This window comes from Mustela nigripes, chromosome 12 (assembly GCF_022355385.1).
Source record: "Mustela nigripes isolate SB6536 chromosome 12, MUSNIG.SB6536, whole genome shotgun sequence".
NCBI lineage: Eukaryota > Metazoa > Chordata > Mammalia > Carnivora > Mustelidae > Mustela > Mustela nigripes.
Window position 1 is genome coordinate 37,219,834 of NC_081568.1, and position 24,019 is coordinate 37,243,852.

Consider the following 24,019-nt stretch of genomic DNA (forward strand, 5'->3'; position numbering starts at 1 on the left):
CCTTAGTTTGATTCCCGGGGTCCATAGTCTCTTGTGGTTCATCTCCCTCTCTGATCTATTCCCCTCATTTTCCCCTTCCTTCTCCTAATGTCCTCCATGCTATTCCTTATGTTCCACAAATAAGTGAAACCATGTGATAATTGTTTTTCTCTGTTTGACTTATTGTGTTTAGCATAATCCCTTCCAGTTCCATCCATGTTTATGCAAATGTTGAGTATTCATCTTTTCTGACGGCTGAGTAATATTCCATTGTATGCCACGGCCATTTTGGAAAGCAGTGTGAAGTTTCCTCAAAAAGTTAAAAATAGAGCAACCCTGTGACTCAGCAATTGCATTACTGGGTATTTACCTCAAAGATACAGATGTAGTGAAAAGAAAGGCCATATGCACTTCAGTGTTCATAGCAGCAATAGCAACAATAGCCAAACCGTGGAAGGAGCCAAGGTGCCCTTCAACAGATGAGTGGATAAAGAAAATGTGGTTCACAGTTATTGAAGTTTTAAAATTTATCAGAATATATTTTCCAAGACTAGAGAATTTTCTAATATTTATCATCTCATTATAAATATTACATCTTCTCGCATATCTAATTTATTTTAAAATTTAAGTTAGTTACAGGTTTCTCTAATTCTATTTGTGTAAATTTGTATCTATAGATATTTCAGATATTTTTATGCTACTTGCCTATCATTCTATGTATTTATTGGTTTAAGTTTATAATCATTTATTTTGCTAGAATTCCCCTCCCCACTTTTCCATTCTTTTTTTTTCTGTAGATATGTCTTTTCTCTTTATAATTCCTTTGTTTTTTTTCTAACAGCTTAAGTTCAATACTTTAGTTCATTACTTTCTCTTTTTCCAGTAGTGAGAACATTATTGCCTGTGACTTTTACCACTTCTGAAAGGACAACACACTAGATAGAATCAACCCATCTGTTGTGCCTAGTGCATTTCCCCCACCCCTTGTCAGAAATATTATTAGCCTTTTGTTTTTAAATCACAATATTTGTTTTAGATTTTCAAACATCTAAAAACCCTTTCTTGACCTACTTATACTCTTCAGTATTTGAGTCATTCCTTTATTTTAGGATACATTCTGCATTTTTTCCTAGTATAAACAATAAAATTACATGAGCTAGAATAATAGCAACATTATCATACACTATCATCTTGATCTGTATTGGGTAATTAATAACTTCAGTCTTATAAGGTAGAGAGCAGAAACTTAAAAGAATGGGAAAGAAGATAGGTAAATTTTGGAGAAGTTAAAAAAATGATATATAGAAGTTTGTTACACACATTACATGCCTATGAAATATACAGAGGAAAGAGACTTTTATACCTAATAAGTGGGAAAAAAAAAAACTAGAAAAGCAGTGTGTAGACTAATGAGTAAGTTCACTCATTTTACAATTTTATATATTTTGCAAGCCAATATACCTGTGTTCTAGGTTAAGCTGTAAGGGAATGGTGATGTGACAATGGCCTTCCAACTGTAGAACATCTTACTGCAATCTGAGGCCATAAAAGGATAGATAAAATATTAATGCATTAGTAGATTAATACACTTATCAAGTATTTATTTTATGATTTACCCACTTATTCATTTTCATAGCAAAACCATACATTAAAATGGTCAATAAAGTTTTATGTATTTCAAGAGTAAGACTACTGAAAGTGACTTATCTGGGTATCCACAGTGTAAAGGAAAACCTTCCCAACAGTTGCATGCACAAATTATTCATTGTTTCTTCCTGCCACTATTGGATCACCAGTAAAAGTGTGTGGCAACACTAGGTCTACTTACTTTTATTAATCAATCATAAAGCACTTTCACTGTTTCTGAAACTTGACAAAGCACTTAAAGGTCACAAAATTAATTGGCTTTCATGATTTTTAAAACAAATATTGTGTACCTTTTTTCTTAAAGATTTATTTATTTATGAGAGAGAGAGAGCATACTGAGAGGGAGGCGGAGCAGAGGAAAAGGGAGACAAGCAGACTCCCTGATGAGCAGGAAGCCCGACATGGGGCTCGATCCCAGGACCCTGAGATCATGACCGAGCTGAAATCAGGAGTTGGATGCTCAACCAGCTGAGCCACCCAGGCGGCCCTATATTGTGTATCTTAACCGCCTACAAGCAGTCTGTCTCCTGTAATTACTAGAATAACAAATGTGCAGTTGTGGCAAAACAGACAGCAGAAATTAAGAGAAAAATGAAAATATTTTATTTCAATAGTGAAATGGAGTTTCATTTCAAGCTTATAAAGGCTAATGAAAGTGGCAGGTTTTAGTTTATAGTAATGCTTTGGTTAGATCAATGTAGCAATTTTAATTTTAAGGACACTTAAAGGGCTTTAATGAATTTCAAATCCGTCCTGAGAAGTATAGAAATCTCATCTCTATTTCAAAGGGGGTGATAGAACACAATCATTTCTGAATCAGACTTAACTGTGGGATTTTCTCAAAATTCAGTATATTCATTTATTTCTCTATAAAACTACTTAGGGACTTTTTCCCCATCATCTCCGGAAAAGAGTTATGCCAAGAATTATGGGATTCAGCACAGTCTGCTTGTCCATCTCCCTATGCTCCTCCCTCTACTTATGCCCCTTCCCTCTCTCAAATAAATAAAATCTTAAAAAAAAATAAAATTAGTCTTCCACATGTTGAAACAGTAAATATCAAGTCATTTTTGAGCAAATATCAAGGCAATCTCTCCAGCATTTGCCTCATTTGTGGGTAAATTGCCAATAATTTCGGCCAAATGATTTCATTCTGATAATAACATATTTTTATATTCAATAGTCAAAGATCCTATTCACAGAGTTGTATATGTTTTCTCCCTTTCCTTAAATGTAAACTCCATGAGAACTGACTCCATATGTTCAGCCAGTTGCTAGGTTCTCGGTACCTCGACCACTATCTGGCACTTAGTAGGTATTCAGTAAATAGTGAATGCATGTGCTAATGTATGAAAATATTTCTCAATTTTCATAGGCATATTTTATTTGTTTTTTAATTTTTATTTATGAAGGGTTTTTTTGAAAAGAGTAATAATAATTGAAAACTTAAGTGCCATTCTGAGAATTGCTTTGTTGAAAACAGGAGTAAGAACATCAAGTAGAGGAAATCCATACATTTTATGTTTTACAAATCTAATATTAAGTGGTAAACATATTTTGATAACTTTGTTTTATTGGGACAATTAGAAAGTATCTCAATTCCTTTAATATCTGCTGCTTTAGTCTAGATTACATTAGATAGCATTCCTGTATAAATATTTAGAAAGTAGAATTGTTTATCTCTTAATGGCATTTCAGTAACTTCCAAATCATGAAGATATGCATATGCATTATGTGTGTGTGTGTGTGTGTGTGTGTGTGTGTATGTGTATATATAAATGAAACTGCTGAGGGACTTTAATAAAAATCATTTTCAATTACAAAGTCAGGGAAAATTTATATTACATCATTTTCCAGAAATTACACTGATTTAGCTGTGTATTCTCTTGAAAGCAACACATACTATTTAAATATTAAAGAGGAAAAACCAGAAGAGAAAAAATATGGACTCAATAGTTGCATGGAAGAAAAATCATCACATTTAATATGTAGGTATATTTATTTCATCACTATAAATGTTAACATTTACAGGAAGGGTTTGTGTATTTTTCAAAATTTTGCTCAGCCTAACTCATATAAATCAAAGAGGAATTAACAGCAGGACATGATAGAGCAGCCAAGATAAAACTGAAATTATTATAGCCTATACTTTACATTTCACCACCATGGTCCCATTTTATGACTCTCATCTAGATCAAGGAAATGAGAAGTTTTGAAAGGACTTTTGAGATGACTTAGCTTTACCCTTAAAATACTTTTTAAAATGAGATTACTTAAACCTAGAGTTCATGTAACATGTCAAAGTAACAAAGTTAGGATCTTCTGATTTTATTCAGCATTTTCAGTTTATATTAAATTATATCATGAATATATATGTATATATATACATATAAATATATATATCCTAAAGTCAAAATATTCTTTTAAAATAAATAAGTCTAAATACATATTAAAACATATAAAATGGATTTGCTGATGAACAGAAATGATAAATCAATAAATACTTGAAATATTTTTCTTTCAACATGTCAAATCTGAATAAAATGATCTCTACCATAAGTGGTTAACTTCTTTTCAGTAGACTCATTAAAATAATTGTTTATTCTATGGCAATAGAGGGAAGAGAAGAAGACACGGATCTATAATAGCAAAAGGGCTCTGGGAAAAGTCCATTTGTTAAAAAAAATCCTCCTTTAAATACTCTAATCATATTGATAACCTCCTCGATTTCATTACAGGAACCCTAAAAAGTATAAACCAATCTGCAATCTCTACTTGAAGGAAATTCTTATTTATTTACTTATTTATTTAGCCAAGAACCTAATCTCCTTTGGGGAAAGATAGTGTGGAAAGTGAACTAGAAGAGCGGAAGAGAAGGATCATTTAAGGCAAAGAGTTATCCTCCCCATGGGAGCAGAACCGAATGGTGTACCCCAGTTGGGTACTTGAAAGGGACATGCAAAGGCAATTCTCAGGGTTTGGGAGAGGTGGTTTACAGCTGTATTTAACTCAGAGACTTCATGAGCAGGTAGCTGAGATGATTTTGCTTGGCCTCCGGAGGAAAGCACTCCTTAAAGTCCACCAACCTTGGGAAGCAATGTGCTGGGAGGCTTCTCAGAGAAATAATATTTTTCATGAAGCGATATGATAAGGCTCACTTAAAAATTCTGACCAATTTGTAACCAAGAAACAATTACTTCTGCCACTTTGAATTCCTGAGTTTACTGAATCGGGGTTTGTATTGTCTAGTATACACCATTCAAGGGTGTTACCTAGAGAAATCTATCCTGATTTTCTATCACTAGCATCCAGAAATTATTCATTCCCTTCAAGATGGCATAGTATTTGATTTAAACATCCTCCATGTATGTAGCTTTAAAAGGACTCCCAAAGAGCATAGATGGGAACTCAGACTTTATTTAGGATATTGAGAGTAATAGTCCAAAATGAATAAACTTCATCAACTCATTCATAAATACCAAGTGATTACTACATGGTACATGCCAGTACTATAGGTTTTGTGGGAAGTGTTATAAAGCATCTAAGATATACTCTCTAAAGACTCTCACATCTAGTTTAGACAAAAGGACATGCAATCCCAGTTACATGTATACACATCAGGTTCTAAATATCTTAACATGTGGTCTCCAGCTAACTCATGTGCTAGTGAAGCATGTGGAATTTGGTCAGAGAGAAACAGGTTAATGTTGTTTCAATTCTATTCTAAGCCACACTACACATTCATTGGTGACAACCATCTGATGGGATGTTCCAACCTCAGTACACACAAAACAACTCTGATTCCTGCTGGATGGATTGGAGTGCTTCATGTAGCTTCACACTTTGCCTGGTTAAGGGAATTCTATCTGTCTTTTCTTCTTTTTTTTTTTTTTTTCTTTTCTTTTAAAAAAAGTGTGTGGATTCCAGGGATAAAGTTAAAAAGGGAGAGGTCAGAGTAGGATTGGAATTTAGGGTCATTTAAAACAGTCCAAGAGAATCTTGATCTTCAGAAAGATGGGGGCAGAGTGGAGAAAAGGCAAGACTTTTGAAATAACATCCTGAAAAGTAGATCTAAACACAGCATGATTATTGCCTAATATTCCAAAATTAATTCTACAAAACAAAGTATTTTAGCTAGCAAAGACATACTCCTTATCAATTGAGAAATGTGAGCTGTTACTGAGTTTGATCCAAAGTTTGAGATGAATTAAGAAGGTTAATATTTCCTGAAGGAGTTTTTAGTTCTTCTGTTTAATTCCTTGTTTATAATGTCTATCCTCGTTACTTAAAATTCTCGCTCTCTTTTCTTTTCCTTTTCCCTTTTTTCCTTCCTTTCCTTCTTGCCATAAGATCATATCTCTGCACTCTGAACCTGGTAAATAGTTCCTGAAGTACTAGTTAAAATACCCTTGATCCCACTCTGAAACAGCCCTGAAGACTTAAATGAATGGTGTTTGGTGATCTCAGTTCAGTCCCCAGTAAATGTCCACATCACAAAACCACATCACTTAATTTTAGATGATTGATTATATCTGCTTAGCTTAAACTCAGGCTTGAGTCAGCCAGAAGACTTTATTACCCTCCATTCCTGTGAGGGTGGTCCAGCCAGGTCAAAGTCGAGGTCAATAATAGGGCAAGAAGGTACTGGCTTTGCCAGTAAGCAGACCTAGTCTCAGCCAGAACAAAGAACTTTACTCCTCAGAGATGCTGTTTGTGTAAACAGACATAGTCACCACTAATACTAAAAGGCTACAGTGAACTCAAGTAGCATATTTGACCATATTTGTTTAGAACATATTTATTCAAAACTTAATCTAGGAAACAAAATATTTCAAATAATTAATTTATTAGATACTTCAAGAGCAGTAAGATTACATGAATCAATTCCTCAATGAAAATATCTATTTAAATATAAAAATTGAAGATACAGTTTTAAAAGTAACTTCTAATAGAAAAAAATTTAATTATAAATAATAGACTCAAATTTAAATTTGTACACTAACTTGTATGTTGTGAAACATTATAAATAGGTTAATAGTTTGTTCCCAAAAGGAATCTTGTATTTATGTCTAAATGCAAAATGAAAATATCTACACATTTTTATGTTAAAAGTCATACTTTGAAGTAGAACTAAATATTACTCATGGTAGGGGATTTCAGATTGTACAGCTACAGCAAAATAAGATAACCCATTAGCACCAAACGTATATAATTATTTTATATGATTGTAATGGAAAATTATGACAAGAGAAATATGATTTTAATGGTAACATTAAAAACCAGACACTAAAATATGTCATACAAGAAAATTATCCAAAAAAGTTAATTTGGCCCTTAAGTACTATTAATTTTCCACTTTCCCATGAATTAGCCCATTAAAATATGAAGAGAAAGTGTTTTAGTATATTTTTGAACTAGAAGCCATATTTTAAATAAAGCAAATTAAGCTGAATTGTATAAAAATGAGGATAATAATAAGTCAATGGAGAAACATATTATAAAGCTTTAGTGGGCAACCAAATAGACTTTCATATAAACACTATCACTGTTTCTTATTGAATGTGGCCTTGGAGAAGTGATTAAATCTCTGAATGAACATTCCCCATTAGGTGGTAAATTGGGACAGAGGCTTTATGGGGAATAACTTGTACCATGCAACTATGTTGTAAAGAATCAAATTTTTAATATAGATAAAAACATAAGACATATATTAGATAAATCTTTGTGGGGATTTTTTCCATATAAAAAATTCATAAAGATGGCTTTAAGAAAAATAGCTATAAAGACTGTAAGTCAAAACTCAGTGATTGTTTTCTAGGTTTTATAATCCCATTTGCTCTGCAGTGGTCTATTTTGTAGGTAAGTTCTGAGGAAACATAAGCTTAAATTCATGTCATTTGTAAATTAGAAAATTAGTTATAGTAACTTAAATTGGGCAGCAAGCAATATAAATTCCCTCTTGTTGTCATGATAGCAGGTAGTGTGTCCATGTCCACACAGACTGAAGAAACCACCCTGCCTGTCCCTTCATTTGTCTTAACACGTTAACACTCAGTGCAAGGGTGTCTGGGTAGCTCAGTAGGTTAACTATCTGAACTTTGGCTCAGGTCCTAATCTCAGGTTCTGAAATGAGTCCCACATGGAGCTCCCTGCTTGGTGGACTCTCTTCCTCTCTCTAATAAATAAGATCTTCAAAAAAAAATTTTTAAAAATCAGTGCAGACTACTGCAAATACAGGTCAGCAGTGGCAGTCAGTATAAATCATGTGACATACTTGTGACAGTGTGTATCATCTTGTGACAACCAAAATAGATCAACCATGTCCTGATTCTTTTAAAAAACCTACAAGAATGCACATTTTTAAAAAATTTTGTTTAAAAAAATTTACTTCCTATTAGAGGTTTTCCAAACCCATTTGATATATAACTCTACTAAGATATAACAAACAAACAAACAAAAGATTTCTTTTACTTTTTGTCTAGTTTTGTATTTTTAGGAACAGAAGCAACACACAGAGTAATAAGATAAAGAAACCACAGAAGGCAGAAAATAAGGAATGAGTGTTCTATAACCAATGATCCTATTTTCCTGGGATAAGCATTATAAGATACTTATTTACTCTTTATCCCTTCAGAGATTTAGGTACATACAAAAAAATATCCTTACATATTTTAAACAAAATTGGGAGCTTATACATGTGTGTAGGTATGTATATGCATATATGGGTATATATAACGGACTTTACCATGTTCTGGGCAGTTCATTAGAGACTAATAGCCTGGGCCAAAATCAAGTTTCTGCTTTGCAATTTTAATTAGGTTATTCAACCTGTGTCTCAGTTTACACAATATTCAATAGAATTATAATCATAATTATCCTCAGATAGTTGCAAACTTTCTATGTACTCAGTAATGTTAGCTATTATTACTATTCCATATTGGTATATATAATCTCTATCATTTTTAAGCTGCATATTATTGAATGAATATGCCATGTTTATTTAACCAATTTCCTATTGACTTTCATATTATCTTTAATTTTTTGTTATACATAAAATATATTAAATGAACTTAAGGATAATTCTTTGTGTACTGCAATGGAAGTGTCATAAATGATTTCCTAGAATTAAAATTAGAGATTAAGCAATGTATGCATTAACAATTTTGGTAGATAGTCTCAAACCATCCTTTCAAAAAGACAATGTGTCAGAATACCATGAACTATGTAAAATACTTATTTTATCACACTATTTACAACACTAGCTTGTATCAATAATTTTAATCTTCACAAGTTTGATGAAATTGAATGAGATAATGACTTCCATATCTATTTTACTCTTATTTATATCAGATATGTGTTCATGAACTTAATAGAGTAAAGAAGGTATTTGCCTTGTTTTTTCCATTCAAATCCTTTGTACCATTCTCCCAAGATTTTCATCTTTGTATTTTTTTTAACTTTCTAGAAAAAATATAGAATGCTTCACAAATTTGACAAATTCACGTGTCATCCTTACACAAGGGCCATGCTAAGCATTTCTGTATCTCTCTAATTTTAGTATATGTATTGCTGAGGTGAGCACTTCCTCTTTGTATTCTTACTCATTTGTTAAAGCTCTTTACATGTTAAATGCATTAACCATTCTTTGTATCAGAAAATATAAGCAATCATGGCAATAATCTCAGTTATTGCTTCCCCTAAGAATTTTTAATCAATAGAGATAAATTTGAGGCCCTTAATTTTAAAATGGTCCATACACGCATATTTGCATATAATTAAAAACTTATGGTTGCTCATTTGAAAAATTTTTTATAGAAATAATTCACCATTTACTTTGTCTCCTTTAGAAAATTCAAATGTCATGATCACTTTTGCAAAGATGCAAACTCTCCTGTACATCATGGAAGATATAAAGATCCATGATTGTCTAATTTACATTGTTGGCACTTTTATTTAGGTTTACTTAAATTTCTTTGTTTAGATTCTATAAAAGGGATACTTTATCTTATTTTTTAAGCACTTGGTTTCTCTCTGTTTTAAAAGAAAATTAACATACTGCAGTCAGAGAAATCTTTTATTTTATATTTTTAAATTTTTTATTTAAATTCAATTTAAGTAACACATAGTGTATGATTAGCTTCAGAGATAGAATTTAGTGATTCATCAATTGCATATAACACCCTGTTCTCATTCCATCACATGCCCTCCTCAATGTCCTTTACCCAGTTACCCCATCCCCCCATCCACCTCCCCTCTGGCAACCCTCCTTTTTTTTCCTATAGTTAACAGAGTGATCTTTAAAAACCGCAATATGATTTTGCTTAATTCTTTTGATAACTCTCATTTGTAAATGTTTAAGATGGCTTTTAGCAGGGGTATTGTAGAGTGTTGTAAAAAGAGGGGAGTATCGCACATCTTCACCACCTGTGACCTTATTAGAAATGCATATTCTCAGGCTCTATCCCATACTTACTGAATCAGAATTGATGCTGAAGTATGAGAAGCACCAAACAGGAGCTTGGAGGAGGAGTGGAAAATCCAGTCTTTCTATCCATTTTCTTCCAGTCTCCCTATATTTTTGATCACTGTATCCCACACTGGCTGCTTCTTCTTCTTCTTTTTTTTTTTTTTTTTTTTTTTTTTTTTGGCTACACATTCCTTTCAACACCCTTTCTTTTTGCTTGGAATATTTCTTCCCTCCTTTTGTTCTACTAAATCTTACACAATTTAAATGCTACTTCTTTGAGGAATTCTTCCTGCACCATCAAACCATGCTCTTCCTTATTTTATATTTTAATATTTCCTTATGCTTTTTATCAGTACATGTTTTGGGGATTCTTAAATCCTTCAATCCTCACACTATCACTATTTCTAATCATAAGAAACCCTTGAATCCTCAGATCCTATCATGGTGCTTGATACATACTGAGATTGAAGTAAATCTTACTTGGAAGAATGAATAAATACATCAATGACTAAAATCCTCCCCAAAGTTCTTCCTCACTAATTTGAGGATCAAACCTAAACTCAGTGATCACTTTATGACTGAAGACTCCTCTGGTTTCCTCCTCTTCTTCAGGATGCCATGTGCCTCTTTTTCTGTGCCCTTTTGCATTCCCTGTTCTGACATTTCCTTTGATTTATATTTTGACCAGTTGTCAAATCCCCTTGCTTTTCTGCTTCTCCTTGAGGTTGGGGATGGCACCTCTCTCTCTTGCTTTCTCCAGGCCATTTCTTTCTGTCTTTTATTTTAGCCTTGGTGACTGGAGCATAGCAGGCTTTCCAGTGAGCTTTGTGAATTAAATTAAATGTTAAGAGACTTTCCTCCAAGTTTGTTTTGAAACCCAGGGCCAGACGGTTACTTTCTCTACATTTCAGCTTGCTCGCTTATAAAAGGACAGTAACTTAAAGGAACTTTTTGAAAAATGATCTATATTTCGATTGTGATGGTCATTAATCAGTGTTACAAGATGAGTAACTCATCAAACTGTGTTTTAACATGGGTGGACTTCATTTGTGTAAATTACAGCTCAGTGAACTTAGAATGAAACTGAAGGGAGAAAACTAAATCATGACATGGTGGTCCAGTAGGTATTTTTGAGTTGAACTTAGAATGAGTTTCTTTTTTTTTTTTTTTAACTTATTTTAAGTGAACCTCTAAGTACAGCCCTCAATTCCATCTTTCACAGACCCATCTCTGTGATGACGTTGCATGAGGGTTGATTCTCCCTTTTTTTTTTTTTTTTGATTCTCCCATTTTTATTAATCTCTCCCAATAGAAGCCCCTTTCCCAGTCTCTTTTGGAACTAAATTTCTTCGGTTTTCCCCATAAACATTAGATCACATTCAAGGGTCATTGCTGAATATGATACCCACTTGAGGATGATGTAAATCCTTAATTATCCAATTAAGTGACTTCCCTAAGGGCATATATCACCCAAAGATTTGCTTGTGTTTAGTCAATGTGGTTCAAATGAAACTTGGAATGAATTTATTTTAAGATTTAAATGCATCTTCACATTACTTTTCTACCTTATAGGAAGATCATCAAGAGTTTCTTCCTGTGATGATTAAAGCATAGTTTCTTCTCAGACCAAGAGTATCTTATGGAGTAATATATAAAAAATATATTACTCTATAATATGTAATACAATGTATGCTATATAACACATATAATAAAATATAAAATAGTACATATTATATATATATATATATATATAAAATTCGCAAACACACACAAACCTATAGCATTCTTAACACAATTTAAAGTTTATTTTCCATTCCTATTAATCTTTCGCTGTTACTCTAAGGAGCTGTTTCACATCTAATGTGCTGTTAGAAAAGTTTCATTATTTAGAACCTCAGAGACACCTGCCTTGCTTTGCTGGTGGGTTACTTCAAATTTTATTATGCCAGGAAATTGTTTTTCCTTCCCAAGTGTTTGCCCTCTTATTACTCATCCCATCTCACACTTCCAAACCCATCCTGACTCTAATAGGCTAAGATGCTCAATCATCCTAGAAGCTGACATGTATAACGGAGCAATAAGGAAAAGAGAAAACAAAGGCAGTCTGACTCCTGCACAGCCACCTGTGATAAACATGAGAAATGGGAACCTCACGTTTTACATTGCAAAAGAAGAGCTTTGCTGTAATCTCATAAAAGGATATTTCTACCCTTATTTTATATTTCTTAAAAATCACTCTCATGCATAATCTGGGACTATATGGATGAAAATATATTGTATTATTATAGATTTTTAAAAATCGGAATACAAATAATTGATTAATTTGTCCTGTTTTCCTTCAGAGAAGGGTGAAACAATAATTTCTGTGGTTCATAATATAAAAGAATCATTTCACACTTAAAAATAGTGTTTTTCTTTTTCTCTCTCTTTTTTTAGAGCATCTTATTTATTCATTTTCGAGAGTGAGAGAGAGTGAGTAGGAGAAAGAGCAGCGGGAGAGGGATAAACAGGCTCCACACCCAGCATGGAGCCCCATGTGGGGCTGATCCCATGACCAGAGCTGGTCATGGCCAGAGCTGAAATCAAGAGTCAGAGGCTTGACTGACTGAACGAGTGACTGACTGACTGAACCAAGAAACACAAGAGAAGCCGAGTTGAGAGCAGAGACGAGGAAAGTGCGGGAAGATGGAAAACGATGGTAGAAATGCATAGGAACTGCAGCACTGAGAAAATAGGTAAAGAAAGAGGGATTTAGATAAAATTAAAAAGAAAAATCCAGAAAGTAAGAGAAGCTTAAAGGGCTGCTTGTTGTTTTGTTTTGTTTTGTTCTTGGTGATGGTGGTGGTAGGTTTGGTCAGCTGCTGACATCTCCCTACCTTACTCTAATATGGGATGACATGGCTAAAACAGGCCCAATCCTGAATTCATTGTGTCCGTGAAAACCTCTGTCTCTATGAGTTAAAGGGAGACCTGGGCCAGACTTTACAAAAGCTCTAAGTGGAACGTCATGAAACCTTACAGATGGAGTCATTTGCTGATGAAGAGCAGATCCATGTAATGTTACTACTTATACTGAAACACTGATGCAAGTCTTTTTCTACTGTAATGAGAGCTCTTAATTCTTGGGTCCTAAAACTAGGCCTAGAGCTATATATACTAAATATATTTCAGTTTTTAATCAAGTTACTTTCCAATATAGCTGTTATTATTTCTATTTTAAAGATATGGAAGCTGAGGTCCAATGCACAGACACTTGCCGAAGTCAGGTAGCTAGAAGGTAACAGAGTCAAAATTCGAACTAAGGTCTGACTTCATAGTCATTTCACACATCAAACTCTTTCTGACAAAGACATCTCAAAAGCTAAAATGCTTACCAACATACTCAGGTTACAGGTTTGCTATTTTGTGTTGACATGATATGACAAAGCTAGATATAGTTTGTGATCCAGAGTTAATAGTTTGCATGCCTATAAAACTGTTTTTGTAACTCTAGCAGAGAGTAAGTGTCTGTGCAAATATGTCATCTAAATTATTTTACTAAGTTACTGAAACTCAGTGTAAGGATAAGAGGAATGCTTGTCAATTTCCAGCCTGACAAGACAGTGGGGACTGAATCCCAGGTTTAAACACAGCTAGAACACTACTGCTTTTTTGTCTATTTGTTTACTGTGTGCTTATCCCATTGTTTCACAGAGAAAGAAAGCTCAGGGTGCCTGGGTGGCTCAGTCATTCAGTGTCTGCCTTCCTCTCAGGTCATGATCCTGAGGTCCTGGGATGGAGTCCTCCATTGGGCTCCCTGCCAGGCTCCTTGCCAGGCTCCCTGCCTGGTGGAGGGAAGCCTGCTTTCTCCCTGTCCCACTCCGCCTGCTTGTGTTCCCTCTCTTGTTGTATCTTTCTCTGTCAAATAAATAATATCTTAAAAAAGAAAAAGAAAGAAAGAAAGAGCAAGCAAGCTAGCTCTATTAGTTAGGAAATGTTAAAATGCAAAAGCCTTCAAAAATCTCACACATCTATCTTTTGTTTTAACATAAAATGCACTTTTTTTTTTTCCAGTTGGCCAGTACTATCATCTTTTGAATCTTCAAAAAGAGAGGATCTCTGATCTTTGAGTCTAGAAAAACTTTCCTATTGCTAAGCAATTGTAGATCTCACCCTGAGGAAACAAGACTAAATTGAAAATTACTTTTACTACTTTTATGTGAACTCCAGTTCTTATCAGTTTTCTTGCTGAATCAACTTATAGATAAAGTTATTAATCAAAATATTAGATGTTATTACAGAAAAAAATTATGAGAGAGTCGCTTCAGCCCTTGAAGTACTGAAGACAAAATTTTGAGGGTTGTTAATGGTACAATCTCTGATTTGAAACAAAAATCCAACAACCATGTAAGACTCAGGGGTTCATTTTTGCCCATGTCTTTAGGAATAGATTCCATCTATAATTGACACTATAAGAGAAATATAATATATATTATAATACATAATATAAATATGTCTCAATATGTGTTAGGCTTCCTAAATAAATGTTTTTAAAAAATAATGGTTTTGAGTAATATGGCTACAAATTCATTATCATAGCTATTTTCTGGTATAATATCTATCTAAAATAATCGATGTAGGAAGGATGATGATATTTTATTCAGGTAATTAATACTATTACAGTCTAATGATGGAGCCTGGGTGGAGGGACCAATTTCAACCACGATGGTCAGGGAAGACCTCCCTAAAAGGTAACACGTGAGTGACACCTGAGAGAAGGTGAGAGAGCAAACCATAGGTTGGAAGGAAGTTCTAATACAGTGAGCTATTTCAGTGATTTTAAACTTACTGGTAGATACACTAAAAGTTGCAAAAGTTAAAATACATGTCTTTCTTTCTTTACAAAGACCCATATACTTGTATGAAAAAATTTCTTTTTTTAATAAATCTTTTCACCTCCACACTTTTTTCTATATAAATTATATTTTAGAAGTAATAACTTGTACACAAAAAATGTTTACTAAATATTAATACAATTCCATTTCTAAAACACAAAATAATAGTGATTGAAATATTTATATTTCAAATAGTTCGATGGGAAAAAATGCTCACACTGATTTTCACTTTTATTTACTCTCCTTGAAATATTTTCAAATATTACATAGCCTAAAGGCTATGTAATCATTCAGACCTGGACCAGCATGTAAACATTTGTATATTTGTTCAACCTCAGAAATCTAGGCTTGTATGTCTAATGATTTAAGACTTCTTTTTAACCTCTGACTCTTAATAGCATCTGAAAGTCCTCTGTAAACCAAGAATCTACTATAAAAAAGGGATTACATTGGGCTTTCAAGTAACAAATGAAAGAGAGAGGTGAGGAAGATCAAATCCTCTGTTTTTCATTCTAAACTTTAATCTTTATTTGAAAACTTTTTTCTTCTCCTTGGCAGTTCTGAAAATCTTGGCAAGTCTGGCCAATACTTCTTTGAATACAAACAAAAATGGAGACCTGCAAGATTTTATATTCTTGGAAGAGGCTATTTTAATTGCATTCTCAAAGAAACTCTGAATTTCTAAGAATTGAAACAATTGGTGTAAAGAACAGAGAAGGTCAAACCTATTATATTGCCCCTTGTTTACATGGCTTGGTGTTGGCTTTTTCTCTTTTCTAAAGACGCAATTAGACAGAGTGACACTCTGGCAAGTAGAGAACTTGTGTTCATATTTCCCTTTTTCTCTTGTGTTGGAGAAGACTGGGGTGAGCATTTCCTCTGAAAAAAATCACACAAGTGAAACTGTAGAACAGACTGGAAAAGTTCCCACCCCCTCTTCACTTTTATTCAGCTCTGGGCAATGTGGTTTTCCACCTCTGTAGTTAGAGGGTGGTGGGCAGAGGAAGGAAGAGCCCTCAGGCAAAGACGAAAACACTGGAGACTTCAAGTCCAGGAAAGTACACTGCATTCTCCAGGGACATTCTCCAGCCCTACAGAGGGCTAAACGAATACCCTTTTTTTGCAGACATAATTTCTTATACATTTTTTGTTTCATTACTCCTGGAAAACCAGTGAACTAAGTCACTATTCCCATTTTATAGATCAGAAAACTGCCAGTTTGGAAAGGTTAGTAATTTGCTGTATTCGTTTGTGTGAATTAAATAACAGAAATTTCTTGTCTCAGTCCTGGAGGCTAGAAGTCCAAAATCAAGGTGTTGGCAGGGTGGGTTCTTTCTGAGGGCTGTCAGGACATATCTGCTCTGGCCATCTCACTCCTTGGATTATAGATGATGATCTTCTCTCTGTGTCCTCACATTATATTTCTCTATGCATGTCTGTCTCCTAGTTTCTTCTTCCTATGAAGACACCAGTCATAATGGATCAGGACCAATGCTGATGACTTCATTTTAACTTCATTACCTCTGTAAAGATCTTATCTCCAATAAAGCCACATTCTGAGGTATGGGGTTAGGACTTTAACATGCAAATTTTAGGTGGTCACAATTCAACCCATAATACTTGACAAAAGTGCCTTAGTAAATGAGTAAAGAAGCTGGGGTTTCAAACATGTGAATGCATAATTCCAAAGTATATGGTCTTCAACAGAGCAATGTCTTCTTATGCAAAGTATGCTACAATTTGTAGACAGTTACACAGCAAAAAAATTAAACCTACTTTCTTATATTACATAACTTTATAGGGAAGAGGCTACTAAGGGCAGGCTATCATTTACCAGTCTTAGAGCTTAGAGCTTCCTTCCCCATGAAGGGAGTCTGTTGCATAAGTGTCTTGTGATATGATTTACAGGGACTAGGGATGGCTGTCTTCTCCCATAGGTCAATTCAAATGCTACCTTCATTTGTAAGGACTTTTCTAATTCCTTTATTATAAGTTATAAATATTTTTAAGTATTTTTCTCTACTTTGAAGCATTATTATTTTTTCATGTTTGACTATCAACAAATTATAAGCCCCTGGGGGATTGGTCTTCGCATAAAATGAAAATAAAATTAAAACTGGAGAATAAAGAATTAAATCCAAGGGAGCTGTACATTAGAACAATCATGTCATAGTACTACCCATTAGAACGGTTAACATTAAAAAATACTGAGAATTCCAACTGAAATTCTCATACACTGCTGGTGGGAGCAGGAAATTTTATAGTCCCTCTGGAGAACAGTTTGGCAGTTTCTTATAAAATTAAACATACACTTACCATACAACCCAGAACTTCAACTTCTGGGTATTTATCCTATGAAAAGGAAAACTTAACATTCACACTACAATTTGTATACAAATGCTTATAGCAGCTTTATTTAGAATAGTCAAAAACTAGAAACAACCCCAACTGTTCTTTAATAGGTGAATGGAAAAACAAACTGTGAGACTCACATACAATGGAAAACTACTTAGCAGTAAAAAGAATGAAAAACTGATATATGCAGCAACTTGGACAAAGCTGAGTAAATAAAATAAGTCTGTTACAAAAGATTGTTTGTTGTATGATTTCTAGTACATGACATACCTAGGGGTGGGGAGGAAACCAATGAAATGATAGAGAACAGATTCATGTTTTCCAGGCTTTATGAGTGGTTGAGGAACGTCACCCATAAAAAGATGGATCAGGGAGTTTTTTGGGTGATGGGTGATGGAAATATTCTGTATCTTGATTGTGGTGGTTGTTACGAGTCTACATGTGTATTAAAATTCATAAAATCACACACCAGAACTAAGTCAATTTTACTTAATTTAAAAATAAAATTTAAATGCCCCTCTCCCAAAGAAAAACATTAAGGGATCAAAGAAATACTATTTAAAGCTCATTTCTTCCATTTTCATTGTGAGTCATATTTTATGCAAATATTTTTATATTTTCTGCATATATTCTGGCTCCTCAGTGAGGAAGGATGTAGGGACATTTGCTGAAGGAGGGTCGTAAGTGGACAAAGTAAGATTCAATTCCTTGGGGCCACCTGGGTGTCTTGGTAAAGCATCTGCCTTTGGCTCAGATCATGATTCCAGGGTTCTGGGATCGAGCCCTGCATCTGGCTCCCTGCTCAGTGGGGAGCCTGCTTCTCCTTCTCCCCTGATGTTCTTCCTGCTTGTGCTATCTTTCTCTCTCAGTCAAATAAATAATTAAATTCTTAAAAAAAAAATTATATTCCTCAAGTTAAAAATGCATCTCTTTCTTTAATTAGGAAAAAATTTTTTACATTATCTCTTCCAACTGTTCCTCTCCCACATTCCTCTTTTGTTTTTCTTTCCTTTAAGAGATTTTTTTTTTTAATTCCCACAACTTATTTTTAGGCCCCAAATCTTTTGACAGACTGTAAGCTTTCCGATTTCTTTTTACCACTAGTGCCTAGACTTTTCTAGTAGCTGGGACTAAGGAGCACTTCGAGGGTTCAGAGTCTATGTAGGAGCCCACTTACAACTATCTCAATATTCAACTGTGGCTCTGTTTCCTCATTGTGTATGGTTATTGGAACCTGAAGTTTTAGTAGCTAGACCCTGGGCCTCTGTCTAGACCAATTTCAATGGGCTGTTAAACCTTCTCTTTACTACTCTGGCTTTGATATCTCTCCATTTTCAAGATCTGTGTATTTTTATTCATTACTTAGAACCTAGTAATTTATAACTTTTTATTTAACTTGATCCAATGTTACTTTCTTTATTTTATTATTATTATTATTATTATTATTATTATTAGAGCTTTTATTTAGTCATTAGAGATAGAAAGAAATGAGAGAGCACACATAGAGGCAGAAGGAGGCTCCCTGCTCTGTAGGGAGCCTGATGCAGGGCTCAATCCTAGGACCCTGGGATCATGACCTGAGCCGAAGGCAGACACTTACCTAACTGAGCCAGCCTGGCACCCCAGATCCAACCTTTCTATATGCCCATGTCTGTATGAGTGTGTATGCTGGAAAAAGAGGCTTTGATGGCATATCTATTTTAGTTCATCCTATAGTGATGGAGGGCATCTCACTTACTAAAGACTGAGAATAACATTAGGAAAAAAAGTTGTCTGTAGATCCACAAAGGATAGGATAAGATCATATATTTCATTTTATTTCCCATTGCCACTATCCACACATATAAACATAATGTTCTTACAGTTACATAAGAACTTATGTTAGGAGGTGCTTAGTGTATCGTTTAATGAATGACTGTGAATGAAAAATATCTAGGACATTATACATGGATATGTAAAGCAGGGATCTTCTCAAAAGTTTCTCAACCTTTGTTTATGGCAAATAATTACTTTAATTATTTATCTAACAGATACATTTAATCCTTTATATTTGACAAAATATCATTAACTTCCAAAGTTTATTATGTTTGTTGGCCAATTGTTCTACCAATATGATGCATGCATGTTAAAACCCAAGGATGTAGCATCATTATGGAAGCAATAAAAATATCCCTGACACTGTCTGAGAACATTAGTGAAGGCTTCCCATAGGCAACTGCATTTGAACTGAGACTTAATAGATGAATAGAAAGGATATGGGACAGGCAATAAAGAATACAGACAATAAGGAAGGCCATCCTCAGCTAAGTAAATAATAGCAAATGCAAAGGCATCAAGAATTGAATGAGGATATGATGAGGATGAGAGAACTTATCCTCTCCTAATATGATTGGAGAAATGCATATTTGAACTGGGGTGGCACAGGGGCTAAAAGAAGGCATGAGAGTTAAATTCAGAAACCTTGGCAGAGTGAGATCATGAAAAGTCTTGCTATGCCATTTTAAGAGCTGTGAACTTTATAGTGCAGGAAACCTTGGGTCACTGAGGGATTTTAAGAGGGAAATTATATGATCAAATTAGGGATTTATTTATCTATTTAAAGATTTATTGTAATTATTTTAGAGAAAGAAAACAAGGATGCGGTTGCACATGCACATTTGTGAGCAAGAGTGGTGGGGGAGGGGCGGAGGGAGAGAATCTTCAAGCAGACTCCCTGCTTAGTGACTTGAAGCTGGACCTCATGACCTGTGAGATCAAGACCCAAGCCAAAACCCAGATGGTCGCTCAACGGACTGAGGCACCTAGATACCCCTCAGATTAGGGATTTATAAGGCACCGCTTAGAGCAGTGTGGAGACGATTTGGAAATGAAGACTAGTTAAGTGCTTGGTAAGAAATTATAAGGCTCTCACCTAAGGCAGTAGAAAAGTGAGATAGAGAAATAACTAGGTGTTCAAATTCACAAGGCTTAGTAAAACCTGGACTATGTGAATGGGCTGGAAAATAGACTTCAATCCACTAGAAGTATTCAGCCCATGTAAATTATTATTCAATTTGAATGGCATCTAAAAATTTGGACTGATTTTCTGATAAGAAGGACAGACATTATTTGTCCAAGAAACTCTTTGGGTTCATAGCTAATACATTTGTTAAAACTGTCTCTAAATTACCTGAAAGTGGTCGTACATGGATGACTCTGAAAAAAAAAAAAAAAAAAGTCTGCATAGCTAAATTTGTCCCTCACCAAAATACGTCCTTCCTCCTGTAGTTTTAAAATTGCAGACCAAATGTGAATTGTGAACACATCTGCTTTCACCAAATTCAGGCAACCTCATTTACAGCAGCAGCATCTACAGACAATGTATAATTGCTGCTTCTTTTCAATGTAACCAAAGCTACCCAGCATAACTTTTTTTTTTTCCAAAGAAAGAGCCAAAAGCATAAAGATGGAGTTTTAAAGTGCAGCTTTTGTAGTAACGGTTTGAACAATTTCTAGAAGTTGAAAAATGCTGATTAGTTGCCTAGAGGGTTATGCTAAGGAAAACAAGACAGAAATCCAAGCCCTAGAATTCATGAAAACCTTTGTCATGGCAAACAATAGTGAAACCCAACATTGCCTGGAAGGGGAAATTTGAGTCTGCAATCTGTTAGACTTTATGCACTGATAAGTGATAAGATTCTGTGCTGCATTTGGAAAGGAATACAGTAAACACAATTCCGGACAGATCTGCCTCAGGCTTAACATGACACTTAAGTGCTCTGTAAGCGAAAAGAAAAGGCAATTCAGGACACATTACAAACTGCTTTTATTTTCTAGCATTGAAGCTAAAATGTCAAGTAATATCTATTAACAGGAAAAAAGTCCTCTTTACTGTGTTTTATCTGGTCTATAAAAACATTAATGTGGAGGGAGATAATAATTATTATTTTATATAGGAATATATGTGAATGTTTGGAAAATTCTATCGCAGAGGCACTTTAGATTTTAAATATGTTCCCATTCCAAAACAAACCTAATGTGAAGTACAGTAGAAGTAAATACTTATAAGTAAATCTGAATGGAAATTCATTCTCTACAGTAGAAAATAGTAACTAAAGACTATAATCATTAGCTACAACAGCAATGTCTTTGACGCATAGCTTTCCTGTGGAAACCCACAAGCCAGGAGGGGAGAAAGAACAGCAGCAGCACCACCACCACCAACAGTATGTTTAATTATGATGGGTCAAATATTTGATGACTTGAGGTAGAAATTACTTACATTTCCAAAAGTAAAGCGTTTGACCAATACCTTGAAACCAAGTTATCTGTGGAACTGTACACAGACATCTTTAAAATGTCCCCGCTAATTTAAAAATTATAAAAGAAAAAACTTAAATAACTTACGAACATTTACTAAGGGAAAGTGTTCTTCACTGTTACAGCATGTTAGTTTCTATGAAAAAGTTGAATGGCATTTGTCTTAAAATTGTGGAGGGGGTTTTTGGCTGGAGAACAAAATTCATTTTCTAAAATTTGATACTGAGAAAAAGTTTCTCCCTTATAATAATCAAAAATAAGTGGAATTATCCATATAGTTTACAATTTTATGTACACAATATGAATAAGATGAACAGGAGTTGGACAACTATGTGGGTTGAATTTTAGATATTCAGAGACATGGTCTGTCTTTTATCATCATGAATCATCTGTTTTACCTCATATATGTGCTCGCTTCAGCAGCACATATACTAAAACTGTTTTACCTCATATTTTCTGCATTATATTGGCTGTAAAGGCACAGTTTCTAATTATTAAGGGACTTGCATTTGTTCTTGGCCATTTGTAAATATAAGACTAATAAATCTATAACAAAATATAATATATTAAACATTATTTGAGTTTCTTTTTTTAAGATTTACTTATTTATTAATTGGAGAGATAGAGAACATGAGCAGGAGGGTCAGAGGGTGAGGGAGAGAGAAACTTAATCAGATTTCACACTGAGCATGGAACCCAACTCAGGGCTTGATCACAGGACCCTGAGATCACAACCTGAGCCTAAACCAAAAGTCAAACTCTTAACCAACTGCACCACCCTGGTGCCCTGAGTTTCTTTTTTAATTTAAAATCTTCTCTACTGGGGCACCCAGGTGACTCAGTGGGTTAAAACCTCTGCTTTCGGCTCGGGTCGTGCTCCCATGGTCCTGGGATCAAGCCCCACATGGGAGTCTGCTCAGCAGGGAACCTGCTACCCCCTCTCTTTCTCTGCCTGCCTCTCTGCCTACTGGTGATGTCTGTCTGTCAAATGAATAAATAAAATCTTTTAAAAAATATTCTTTACATAATTTTCACATTATTATAATTACATAAATTGATTAGATAATTTAATATCATGATATTATATACATCATTTCCCTTTTCATATCATGAATTTTTTTTTGTTTTTTTTTTGTTTTTTTTTAAGATTTTATTTATTTATTTGACAGAGAGAGATCACAAGTAGGCAGAGAGGCAAGCAGAGAGAGAGAGGGAAGCAGGCTCCCTGCTGAGCAGAGAGCCCGATGCGGGGCTCGATCCCAAGACCCTGAGATCATGACCTGAGCCGAAGGCAGCGGCTTAACCCACTGAGCCACCCAGGTGCCCCTCATATCATGAATTTTTATACATATCATTTCCCTGAAAGCAAAGCCAGAACTGAGAAGAAAGTCATACTTAATTTATAAAAAATTAGAGCAATGACTTTTCCTGCTGCTATTCTATTCTATTATTTGCACTGTTCTAGGAAAAATTGTGCAGTATACTTGAAAGAGCAACAAAGACTTGAGATTGTATCTAAGTTCTACTACCATAGCTTTTTGCTCTGGGAAAATTAATTAATATTCAAATAAATAAAAAATTTAATTAACCTCATTTTCCTTGTCAACTTTAAAAATAAAATAGCCAGTTAGTTTGCCAGCAAAATTAGTTTATTCAGGAATAGCAGAGGAATTGCAATTCAGGACATGGAAGCCATAGGCAAGAACAATTTTGTTCCCTAGAACAAAAAAGTAGAGCATTATTTTATGCAAGAGAAGAGGCAGTTGAAAGGAGCTGTGTGGAATCAAAGTTCATTGGAGGAGAGCAAGAGTTCAGGGTTGTGCAGACTTCTTATCGGCTGAGGTATGATAGTGCTCATTGGTTGGGTTGTTGCTGGACAAGGAGAAAACCTGTGATGAGTGGTACATACTCAGGACTTACTGACTCATTTTGAATGAGGTTTTCCTTTACTCATTTTCACATTTCCCAGTTTTGATCAAGATCTCTCCTCAAAAGTATCACTGATCAAGGGTCAGGTTTGCCAGTGACAGGAAAGAACTTTCTTGGATGAAATGGGCCATGTTAGAGGGAAAGTGTACAGATTAGAAACTGAGACCCCATTTGAGGAACAAAGAAGGTTAGGCAGAAGAATTCTCAGGCATTTCCCACCAAAATCTTTATCTTATCAGGGTCATAAGTATTGGAGATCATCTCCATGAAGTGGGTTAGCATCAGCCCAATGGTCACAATATCTCTGTAAAGGTTAGATAAGCCACAGATAGGAAGCTTAAACATGATTATACAAAGTAATAGGAGGAGCAGAATAATGACCCCAATTTCTATAATTCTAAACAAGGAGCCTAGACCTGAAGGTAACCATTTACCAGATAAAGGGATCATGGATCATTAGGTGAAATTT

General features: G+C 34.6%; 1 pseudogene; it reads right to left on the reverse strand.

Moving 5' to 3' along the window:
- Nucleotides 1-9,092: 9,092 nt before the first annotated feature.
- On the reverse strand, nucleotides 9,093-9,208 carry LOC132028982 (U6 spliceosomal RNA; annotated as a pseudogene).
- Between the last annotated feature and the right edge of the window lie 14,811 nt (nucleotides 9,209-24,019).